The 8,131-nt window shown below is 48.4% G+C and overlaps 1 pseudogene; it reads right to left on the bottom strand.

The window, feature by feature from the left end:
• Positions 1 to 6,572: 6,572 nt before the first annotated feature.
• LOC101654091 overlaps positions 6,573 to 8,131 on the bottom strand; it is a 6,898-nt pseudogene continuing 5,339 nt past the window's right edge.

The following is an 8,131-nucleotide window of genomic DNA, read 5'->3' as shown; positions in this document are numbered from 1 at the left end:
TAAGAGCTGTAAGAGCCCCCAACTAAGTTATTTTTAAAAAGAAAAGAGTACAGCTAGGTGAGTTCTTTCTTGGGCTGACTTGGGGGTGGTGGTGGTGGTGGTGTAGTAATCTACTTTCAAACACATTGCCTGAGGCTAAAGTTCTCATATCACAGGTTAATGGTCAGAAAGACATCCCTAAAGTAGCACAAACTCCCTCTGAGGCAGATAGCTGAAGCAGACACTCGTCTGCCAAGTACTTCTATTGGTTTAAGATGAGCTATGTGTGAGATAATAATGCCGTCTGGAGGAGCAGGGGGCAGGGATGCACAGGGGCACCGCACGTCCACTGTCCAGACATAGTGCCCACATTTTTGGCATCTCTGGCATTTCGGGGAGGGTCAGTGTCTCCAGATTCCAGAGCTGATCAGTGGGGTGAGGAGGGGACAGTAGGGGAAGGGAGAGAGAGAGAGTTCTGTGTGTGTGTGTGTGTTTCTATTTCTATGTAAGACAGAAAGGGGAGAGAAAGGCTGGAAAGGGGAAAAAGGGGGGAGACAGGCCCCATTGGCCCCTTTGGGGGACCCTATTCTCCCTGCCATGTAGTTACACCTTCAGCACTGCGGGTCCAGTCCAGGAGGGAAGCCCCACCTGCCCTTCTCTGTCTTTGCCTTTCCTGTGTTTGGGGTTTGCATCTTCTTCAAGAGTCACCTTGAGAGCCCTGTCCTGTGGTCCTGGGTGGAGGGCGGGGCGGAGGGAGGGCCAGTGAATGTTCCCTGGTCCCTCTGTTAGGGGCTGTGACTGAGGACAGGATCACAGCCTCCTGCCAGCTGCCTTTGCCCTCATTTCCCTGAGGCTGTACATCTGGCCCCCTCCAAGGTTATCCGAGTAGCCCCCCCGGGCCCATCGAAGGTCAGAGGGATTCCACCTGGGAAGCCAAATAGGAATCTCTGTTGAGTCCCGCCATCCCCAGAAAGAAGTTTCTGCATCCTGAGAGGGCCAGAGAGCTACCAGAGCCTGCAGAGGAAGGAGGTGTCAGGGAGCTGGTGCAGCTGGGACCCCCTGGAGCTACTTAGATAGCTGTCTTGGCCCCACAGATGTTGGCCTCCTCTTGGAACTTTCCAGTGTTCCTCTTGCAGCGAATCTGATGGTTGCCAAACCAGTTGGAGACCCGAGAAACAGTAATGCTACACTTCTTGGTGAGTTCCTCTTTAGCATCCTCACTAACGTTGCGGCTGGCACCCAGGAAGTGGGAAGGTAGAATCATGGTGGCCTCACGGGTGCATCTGAATCCAGTCTGGATTGCTGGTCACCCCGTCAATGTATGAGGACAGCTGCATCTGTTGTTGGGGGGTCTTCAGCAACATTTTACTTGCATGTCATATCAAGAATATTGTTCCATCATTTGAGCATTTTGCTGCATCTCCTTTCTTTGGAGTACATACAAAGAGGGACCCCTTCCAGTCAGTTGGCCAACCATCTGTCTTCCAAATTTCCTGGCAGAGGCAAGCGAGTGCTTCCCGTGCTTCATCAGCATGTTGAAACATTTCAGTTGGTGTTCCATCAACGTATGGAGCCTTGTTTAGGGGCCTAATGCTTTTTCAGTGTACAACTTGGACTTGATCCTTCAGTACCATTGGCTCTTGGCCTTAAACTAAGCTTCCCCCCAAAAAGGTGGAATGATGCCTTGTTCTTTTTGGTACAGTGACTCTGTGCTTTCTTTCCATCTTCCCTTGATGCTTCCTGCATCAGTCAATATTTTGCTCATAGCGTCTTTCCATCTCACAACTCGAGGCGTGAATATATTTTCCTTGTGTTCTTTCAGTGTAAGCTTGCGGAGCGTGTTCTGCCCTTTGGTTTTCCAATCCTAGGTCTTTTCATGTTTCATTATGATATTTAGCTTTGTCTTCTTGAGTTGCCTGGGGAAATTTTTCTACTCAGCTCTTTGATTTCATTATTTCTTCTATTTGCTTAAGCTGATCTATAATGAAGAGTAAATTTCAGTCTTTTAGGACACTCACTTTGATATTTTCTTTCTTTTTCTTGCCTCCCCCCACCCCCACTTCTCCTGTGTTGTTTTCTTTTGCCTTCTTCATGCATGACGACCTCGATGCCATCCCGTAGCTCACCAGGTCTTCTGTCAATAGTGTTCCATGCAGCAGATCTGTTCTTGAGCTGTTCTCAAAATTCAGAAGGTATAGACTCAAGGTTGTATTTGGCTCAAATGGGTTTGTTTTAATATTCTTCAGCTTTATCCTGAACTTACATATGAGGAATTGATCATCTCTTCCATAAGTCAGTCCCTGGCCTGTTTTTACCTACTGATATTGAGCTTCTCCAGCATTTCTTCCCAGGGGTATAAGCAATTTGATTTCTGTTTATTCCATCTGGAGAAATCCATATTTGCTATGAACAAACCATTGGTTATGCAAAATTCTATCTTGTGATCTCCAGCTTGGTTTCTATCAGCAAGCCCATATTTTCCAACAACTGTTTCCTTCTCTTTGTTTCTGACTTTTGCATTCCTATCACCAATAATTATCAATGCATCTTGACTGCATATTTGATCAATATCTGATGAAAGCATTGGCTGATTTCAATTTCTACATCACTAGCTTTCGTGGTTGGTCCTGGCATTTGAATACTAGTGGTACTAATTGGCTTTCCTTGAAGGCGGATAGATATAATCCTATTATAGACAGCATTGCACTTCATGATTGGTTTGGCAATGTCCATTTTGACAATGAATGCCATGCCATTTCTCTTGATTGTGCTATTCCTGGCATAGGACATCACATACTTCTCTGGTTCAAAATGGCCAATACCAGTCCATTTCTACTCACTAAGGTCTAAGATTTTGATCTTTACATGTTCCATTTCATTTTCTTAATATAGTCACAGAAACCTTTATGAAACAAAAGCCTCAAAGTATGAAGTTATTGTTCCTCAACATATCTTCCATCTGGGCCTGTACGCTTTTGGAAGGTAGTATTTCCATCTCACAAACCCTTCTTCACTCTTCAAAGCTGATAGTGAAAAATGACTATTTGGGTGTCTTTGAAGGCTGAAGGTCAGATGAGATAAGGTCTCCCAACAAAATTCTCATAGGACAGCCCTTGCTAAGTGAGCTATAGTTAATTAACATGGCTCTTCTAGTCACAATTACTTATGTGATAGGGTTCTGGACTTCATGCGCCTATGGCTATTGGCCCATTTTGGAGAGCATTCTCTACTAACCCACAGGACGAGGACGGGATTAAGACCTGATCCTAGTAGAGGGTATGGATCAGGCCACATTCCTGGTTTACTTAATGACATCTTTAAGGTTCTACTTTAATTCCAGACATGAACCAAGCCCCACTTGTTTCCTTGATGGCATCTTTAAGATTCCACCTGAGAAGTGCGCAGGAACCAGGCCACACAATTTTCTTTCCTTTGATATATAATGATGTCGCCATACAATTCCACAATCCCCCCATTGCCTCATCTAGAAAGCCAGACCTCTATGTCCTGACTGAGACTTAGTGGAAGCCAGAGGACCCGCTGTGACTTGGGGGCACCTGGGGGTTTCTGGCTCTGGACTCTGAATTTGACTCACCTTTGCCTGATCTTTGGATGTTGGGCTGAACGGCTCCCCCCACCATGTGTGAGGGTTCCTCAAAGTTTCCTCAGTTTCTGTGGACGTTGCAGCAATTTGTAGCACCCAGGTGTGAGGGAATCTACTCCAGGGAAGAGTGGAGGAACATGAAGCTTTAGCATCATGGTGGAGCTGGACATTTGGGACACATTTAAATGCCAACTCCTTGGGACTTGCCTGGTATTGCTTCTTCTAAAAAAGGTTCTTGCCACACTGCCCTCCCAGAACAGGCAGGTGCATTGATGATTGAGAAAATCCATCGGCACAGCTCTCCTGACCTCATTTTCACGCATGCTGCTGTCAGTTTTCTTAAAACTTCTTCCTAAGCAGTCCCAGTGATTGTCCTGTGTCCCCTGAGAAAAACCTACTAAGCTTCGGGACCCCCACGGAGTCCCCAGCACCGTCTCTATCATCTGAGCAGACCAGAAACCGCTGTTCTGATGTAGACGTGTTTTAGAAGGCATCTCAATAAGACGAAGATGAGCATGTTCCTGAGAAAACTTGCCTAAAGGCCTCCTCTGGTCCCAGAGACAGGCGTAAACATGTCTTTGGCATAAACCAGCGCGGGTAGGAACAGGAAGCCTGACAGCATTTTCACTGACCTTTGAATGTCCGTTAGCCTCCAGTAGAACAAGCTTTCAAATGGTTTGTCCCAATCTTAATCTTCGCTGGACTAGGGTTAGCTTTCAGTTTGGGTTTTGGGGGAGCTGTCAAACTTTCCCAGAAGGGTACATACCATTTTACAACCTTACTAGCCATAGACTGCCACGTCATTCTTAAGATAAATAGAAGCATCTACATGTTAAAATTTGGCTGGAAGCCTATGTTTGAGCTCTGGAATAATCCCTTACTGTTCTGGTCACATCTCACGCCTTTCAGCTTGCCCTCTGACCCTTGTGCATGTTGCTGCCGCTCTGGGACCACGGTTTTCACGATCTCCTTTCAGTGCATCGGTTCCTGCTAATTCTTCACGTCTCGGTCTTAAGGTACTTCTTCAAGGAAACGTTGTTAATATTCCGGACTAGGCTAGAGCTCGAATGATCTGGTTCTTCAGTGTTTTATGATTTAGCTCTTTGTACTATTGTTTGGATAAAAGTTTACCGAGCTCGGTTGGTTTTGTTCAACCATTCACAAGGTTTTTTGCGTTGCCACCCTGGTTGCAATCCAGTTGCTGTGTAGCCACATGCTTCTTCCTGCCTGCCTGGAGGCTCTGTTTCACTAGTCTTTCTTTCTAGCCACCTTTCTGAGCATTGTTTTGGGGCAAATGCTGCCCTTCTGGTTCCATGGGGTTAATTGTCCTGGGAAGCACATTCCTCCGTGCTGTAATCACGCATTTCATAGAACAAAAAACCTCACTGCCATTGGGCCATTTCTGACTCATGGTTTCAGAGGCTATAAATCTTTCCGGACACAGAAAGAACAGGCTTGTGTATTGTTGGGCTGGATGTTGATAGCTGTGTGTGTGTTAATTTTAGGGATTGTCTAAGAGACTCTCTCAGCGAATCCACTAGTCTCTATCAGGCCAGGAGGCTGATCTTTTTTAATGTGTATAAATTTTGTTCTACACCTTCCCCTCTCCATCTCTGTCTAGGACTGCCTACTGTGATCCTGGGCGGAGCGGTTGGTGGGGGTAACCAGCCATCACCTGGTTCTTCTGGTCTCAGGCTTTGCGGAGTCTAGGATGACAATTGGCCTAGTTTCCCCCTAGTTTACTGCGGCTAAGGCCGTAAACACAGTGGCTTATTACTTGAAGGTATTTGGTTAGAGGTTGTCAGAGCATGTCCCATATGTGCTCTACAATACCCTTGGAGATAGTCATTACAGCACATACAAATACATATGTAGAAATAGTATATATGTGCTTGCTTGCACTCACATCTGCCCGCACCCATCTTTTCATCTGGGTATCTACTTGTTGATGCTATTTGTTAGGCCAAGGTCATGTGCACAATAGTCCTTAGGTTGGCTGTCTTTTCCTCATGCGCACCTCAGTAGTTGCCTTTGCCAGAGGTCGTGTTGGGCTGCACTCCACGGCTACTGTGCATTCCCTTCCCCTTCGCCCTCATGACACTCCAGCTCGCAATCAGCCTCCCTTCTCCTGTCATCCCTGCTGGCCACCAAGTCATATTTCTTCCTGTATGTAAATCTTTTCTTCTTCTTCTTCTTTTGCCGATCAGTCGCAAGCTCATTTGCCTTTATTACGCTTTCCTTAACATCAGCTGAGCCATGTAAGGAAATAACATGCAAACAACACACTTGCTTGCCCTCGTGTGCTAGCGCAGAAAATTAAAAAAAAAAAAAAGAGGGAAGGAAAATAAAGGAGCAGATCCATCTCTCTTCCATACCTGTGTTAGAAACATGAAACATCAGGCCCAGGGGTCCCTATGCCGCCGTCATGTGGGACGCATGTTTGCAGACACGGGGCGGCAGCAGCCAGGTGCAGAAAGGCCTGGCTCGGGGCAGAGCCACAATTGAGTGGTGAAGGTTCTAGGAGAGGAGGCTGGGAATGCAGCATGCATGCAGCTGGCTTGCCACATCCCAGGTGAGAAGGGTGGGTCCCCTTGGCAGCGCAGGCTCGCCCCCAGTGGGTTTGGTCTGGCCCTGTCCTGTGGCCCCAGCAGCATCTCTCAAACCTGGTCCCCGGGCAGACCTGTCTAGCACCATCTACTCTGATCCCCGTGGTGGCTGTCTTGGGTGCCACATGGACCAGCACGCCACACGCACCCTCTGGTGTAACCTGCTGAGGAAATGACGGTGAAGCCAATTCTGTGAAGCAAACCCGACTGAATTTGCTGGCTTAAGATTTAAAAAAAAGTGAGCAGGATCCTTTTCTTTTAAAAAGTTGTGCCTAATAGCCGTTCCACTGTATTCTTTACTTGACTTCTGTCTACATCCCATTGGGACAAGAGCCAAGGTGGTCTGTGCACCCACTTAGCCACATGCTAGCCCGTGTCAGTCCCTAGTAGTAGAGGCCCGGCTTTTCATATCCCAAATAACTAGGCCATGCTGGGAAGAGACCATAGGACCACTGAGGGCTTCCCAACTAGTCAAAGGCTATTTTCAAATCTGATTCATTTTGAGGCTCCACTGTTCCCTGAGACTTTAATTCAGCCCGGGTGTCCTATAGTTGTTGCCCTCATTGCTGTCCCTGTGCGTCTGTCCATCACACTCATAGCCCATGGAAAATTCCATTCTTTCCTAAGACTGGAGTTTTTCAGGCAAGCTGATGTGGAAGGAAACCGGGACCTTGTCTGAACCAGCACAGGTCTCCATCACCTACCGACAAGGGACGGCTGTGACGTTTTTCCAAGCGTTGCGTGTCATTCTGACTTTCACACGCTTCTCAAAGGCAAGGTTCTGCACCTTCACGGTGACCGTGGTGGCTCTGTCCTTCGGCACACAGTTCTCAAGGCACACATGGCCGTCTGAAGGCGGTCCCTGACGTCTCAGGAGTCGGCGGGAGGCTGAGAGAAATCCAGGACAAAGCTCTCGCTCTCCGCGGTCGGCAAACTCCCGATGTTGTCTGGGAGCTCAGTGATGTTAAAGGGAATGTCTAACGGGTCATCAAACACTGAGAACACTTTGACCATTGCCAGGGCCAGCCCTTGGTTGTCTGCAAAGGACACTGCTTTTTGACCTTTTTCTCCTGGACGGTCGGGGCCACCATTCCACTGGCTGCATTCTTGCTGCTCTGCTGAATACAGGGCCTCAGAGGGCTGCTGGTCTTTGGAGAGACCTTGAGGGCGAACCTCTCCCTGTCCAGGGAAGGGGCCATGTGGTTGTGTCTACTCTGTCCACAGCCATCATTGGGCTAGACCAGTAGGCTAGAACACTTTCGGGCAGCACAGAAGCCCACTTCCCAGCTTTCTTGCTGCATCAGATAGCCTGGAGGCAGGTGGCAAAGGACTAGCGTGGCCACCTACTACGTGAGCATCTTCATGTCCTGGAGGCTGGGCCTGGGCTGGGCTCCCGGAGGTGTGATGGACAGGAGTAGCTAGCTCAGCATGGTAGGTATAGAAGAGAAGCCACCTATATCATAACAATTGGGTTGAGATAAGGAAGTGCGAGGAGGTTGGACCAAACCCAAGGAAGACCAAGCCCATGTTGGTCCAACACAGTGATGGGAAAAAGATGGAGGGGGGGAGGGTAAAAAAGTGGGAGTTGAGAGTGAAATGCTAACAGAGGGAGCAGGGCGCTAATCCACCCAGGGGGAGAGTACTGGTCTTGTCTCCACAGAACCTGGACGGGGCATGCAGACCCTACCATGAAGCACCAAACTGCGAGGACAGCGTGGCCACATGGAAGGATGCATGAAAAGAGAGAGCTACAGGGCTGGCCCCAACCAGAGCCAAACTGACTCCCTCCCTGGAAGCGGGTGTGGCAGAGAGCCAGTTGGGGAGAGGGGCCAGCATGCCACACCTGTTGGAGGCAGGCCTGGAGGGAGGAAGAGAAAGAGCGTTGGACTGGGCCCCATGCTGGCACAGGACGCTCAGAGGATGATGTCCCTGGTGGGAGCGA

This window comes from Echinops telfairi, unplaced genomic scaffold, assembly GCF_000313985.2.
Source record: "Echinops telfairi isolate 266 unplaced genomic scaffold, ASM31398v2 ScPeMD7_7420;HRSCAF=8458, whole genome shotgun sequence".
Classification (NCBI taxonomy): domain Eukaryota; kingdom Metazoa; phylum Chordata; class Mammalia; order Afrosoricida; family Tenrecidae; genus Echinops; species Echinops telfairi.
This window is presented reverse-complemented; position numbering and strand designations above follow the sequence as displayed.